This window comes from Eurosta solidaginis, chromosome X (genome assembly GCF_040869045.1).
Source record: "Eurosta solidaginis isolate ZX-2024a chromosome X, ASM4086904v1, whole genome shotgun sequence".
In the NCBI taxonomy this organism is placed as follows: Eukaryota; Metazoa; Arthropoda; class Insecta; order Diptera; family Tephritidae; genus Eurosta; species Eurosta solidaginis.
The window spans coordinates 101,525,450-101,529,070 of NC_090324.1; the positions used below are offsets into that span (position 1 = coordinate 101,525,450).

The window sequence follows — 3,621 nt, forward strand, 5'->3', positions numbered from 1 at the left end:
GGGAGCTTACCAAAAGCTCGCAAAACAAAAAGCAAAACTGAGGCTTCATAATAATACTAACCGGGGGCCCCTTGCAAAAAACCACCCCAAATTCACTCGCCCCAAGCGAGAACCCCAGAAACCAGCCCATTCACTCGTTATCCCATAACGAGGACATCATAAAAGCCTACCGCAGAAGGGCGAACCGATCTGCCACAGAATCTAAGGGCTTTCGGCCTTTTGTAGATTTAAATTTCCCACAGTCACTCGCTTCCCCCAGCGAGGATACCAGAACCCTAATACAGACCCACGGTCTACCCCAGAAAGCAGATGCACTCAGCCAAAGGCATGAGGCCAACAAAAGTTTTTGTCCAAGGGGTAGGGACAGCCATATTTAAATATGTATTCATATCCCTTTACAAAAAATGATAACAATAATAAACTTATAAATGCCAACAGGTTTAGGAAGAGAGTCTTAAATTTCTGGTCAATGTTTTGTGAATCGATAAAGAGTCATGTGGGTTTGCACATTCTCGAGCCGGAACATTCACCTCTCGAACGCTTCCATGAATACTTGACGGACAAGAACTTTCCGAAATTTCAGACTAAAAGGGTGAATACTCCCTGTGTAGCAGGACAGCACAAAAGCTTGGAATCTAAAGTTCTAAGACGAATTGGCAACATACTGCATTTTTTGAATAAAAGTCCAACGCGCGGCATTTTCTAAACAATTTCTGAAAGAGTGACCAACCCAACATGACCTCATCAATCACGAAATGTTCAGTAGAAACCGAATCATTTCCCCGCAACATATTGGCACTGGCAAAACCATTATCACTACTACTAGACTACTAGATTCTTCCCGCTTACTGGATTACGAATGGGAATTTCAAAACCCCAATCAAAAACGGAATCGTTTCGTAATTTCACATAAAAAAAAAAAAAAAAAATTTGGAAGGGGGAAAAGGTTCCCTAACCTTGAGCAGTATCCGGCACACCTTACCACTGGTGGGGGGAAGTGCCGGACTTACAAAAGGTCGTTGAAAGCGGGAGGGCATCCCACCGGGTGGAGGCTCCCCTTACCTCGAGCAGTATCTGCTACCCCTTACCACTGGTGGGGGGAAGTAGCTGACCGACGCAACGTTTTCCCTACCTGACGCAATCTCAACGTCAAAAAATAGTCTTCAGTATTCTCCTAAACCAGCCCATGTATTCCTTTCAATAAAACCTTTAACAACACCCCATATCGACTTTTTACCTTTGACTTGATCATGCACTGACAGCATTGTATGATCATCAACAGTTCTTACAAGGCAATAGTGCATTTAGACATTGAAACTATCGGCATATGGAATGCCAGCATTAACACTAGTTATACCTATGGAATACAATTCACCCGTTTCACGCATCTCTTGGTTTTCAGTCACCTGTCCCACGGAAGCCAATAATTGCACAGTTAAATAAATAGTACGTGTCTTCTTGCCTTCATTATTGGTTAACCAATCATTGAAAGACATATTTACAGTTTTCCGCGCTGCATGAAATTCCAAAAAGAATATCGATTTTGAAAAAAAAAAAAAAAATCATGCGAAATAGCGTATCGACATTAATTGCAAGTATTGTCCGTTCTAATTGACGGCCTTCATGTGTTGATGAGCATTCAGCTGTCACAATAAATGGAACAATGTATCGCAAGTGAAAGCACTACGCACATTCGCGCGTACTAAATCTCACACAGAACAAAATACCAATTTCTTCTGTTGATGCTGTTGCTGTTGTAATGCTGGATGCATATGCTGATGCTGTTGCAATGGAGGTGTGATAACGCCAGGTGGTAGTATAGATGGAATGAACTTAACGGCACTGGTATTTCTGGGCGTACTCGGTACAATAAGGTGCTCAAAATGTTCACGTATCCACTCACGGTAGTCAATTACATCATCGGTTACCCGTATTATTCGTCCTAGGATGGTACGCTCAGCGCAATTACTACCGTATTCGTTGAGTGGACTCACAGCATTCGCCAACAACATATATGCATATTCAAATGCTTGTTTTACCTGTCATGCACCATAGGAGCTACGTCCAATATCATTACCCGGCGTCAGTGGATCTTCCATACATAATAATGATGGACGATGTCCGTCAATCATTTCACGTTGCAGGTCTTCTTTTGGTAAATAACGTTAGCCATTCTTTATCGAAATGCCAATTTTCATATAATTGAACTTACGCCCATAAAATTCAAAAAAAAAAAAAAAAACTCCAACAACAGTACACCTAAATTGGCCTTATCATGGTCTATTTGATGAGGATGTAATTGTAGGAAACTTATACACATTAATATTAATGAGTAAGAGGAAATGCCACCGGTAGGAACTTCATTGAGATCACGCTGTAACAAAAATTGCTTCAGCACGAGCACCAGTTTCGCTAACACTGGATAATCTTGTTTAAATTTCTTAACTAGTTCGGCCGAGTGTACACCCGATTGCATATTAAAGGATATATCTACTCTTACTTGCGATTCACGATCTGTGAGCTTTATGATGGGCACAGACGCTTTGTCAAGTACGCGCACTGAATGTGGTTCGGCAATTCCGCGCGCAATCAGTGCTGTTTCGAGAGCTCGCAGTGGGGCCTTTTCCCATAGTCCTAACACAACTAAATCAATATCCGATGTGGGCAGAAATAGGCCCGTACGAAATGAGCCAAATATTTCCACAATCGCTTTCGGCCAGATTGAGTGTACCACCGCTTCTAGGTGCTGTACCACTTCATTGCGTATAGCATGCTCGGTGGGCGTGGGCAATACATAATTATAAAATTGTTCGATTTCCTGATGGAAACCAACAATTCCGCGTCCATATTCAAAACTTGGCACTCGCCAGGGGCAACCTTTGTACTTTACTACTAATTTATCAATATATCTGCTGAGGTTAAATGTGCTTACCTTATTATCTACCATACGTCCAATTTTCCTACGTGATGGATTATAATAACTTGGACGATCGTGAGATGGCATTTTTGTATTGATTGTTGTATCACCTACACCACCATCACCAACTGGTGTTGTTGCAGCTGTTGTAATATAGTCGTTGTTTGGTGTTGAATCAATTGAGTTGTTGCTGGGTGTATTACCACTACTCTTTGTGCCACTACTACCGTTATTATTATTATTATTATGATTGTATATTGAATTTCGCAATCCTACGTTACCAACCTGCTGTAGAAGTAAGTGTAGAGAATCCCGATCCCGTGCACTTAAAGATGCGCCGTTTAATTTACTATTACCACCACTATGTAATTGTTGTAATTGTGGACTTTGTTGTTCTAACAATTGGCTCATATCATGCGCTGTGGTCTCCCAAATTTTACACCATGTGCGTAATGCTGGACCCTCCTGTTCCTCTTGAAACCAGCCAACAAAAGGATCCATTCAAAACAGTCTTCCTTCTCACAGAACAGAAATCGCGCGCAATCCAACCAAAGATTTCGCGTCGTCGTTCACTTGCGAAAGATTGCGCGTGAAAAACACCTATTATTTTATTAGTAGATGTGTGAGTACCATTCTGCGTAATGAAATTGTAGTATCATCGCAGTTTGCCAGTGAACCACCCATCCTTAATTTCCGCTTGACGT

General features: G+C 41.6%; 1 pseudogene; it reads right to left on the minus strand.

Moving 5' to 3' along the window:
* Positions 1 to 1,709: 1,709 nt before the first annotated feature.
* On the minus strand, positions 1,710 to 3,418 carry LOC137235068 (non-canonical poly(A) RNA polymerase protein Trf4-1-like; annotated as a pseudogene).
* Between the last annotated feature and the right edge of the window lie 203 nt (positions 3,419 to 3,621).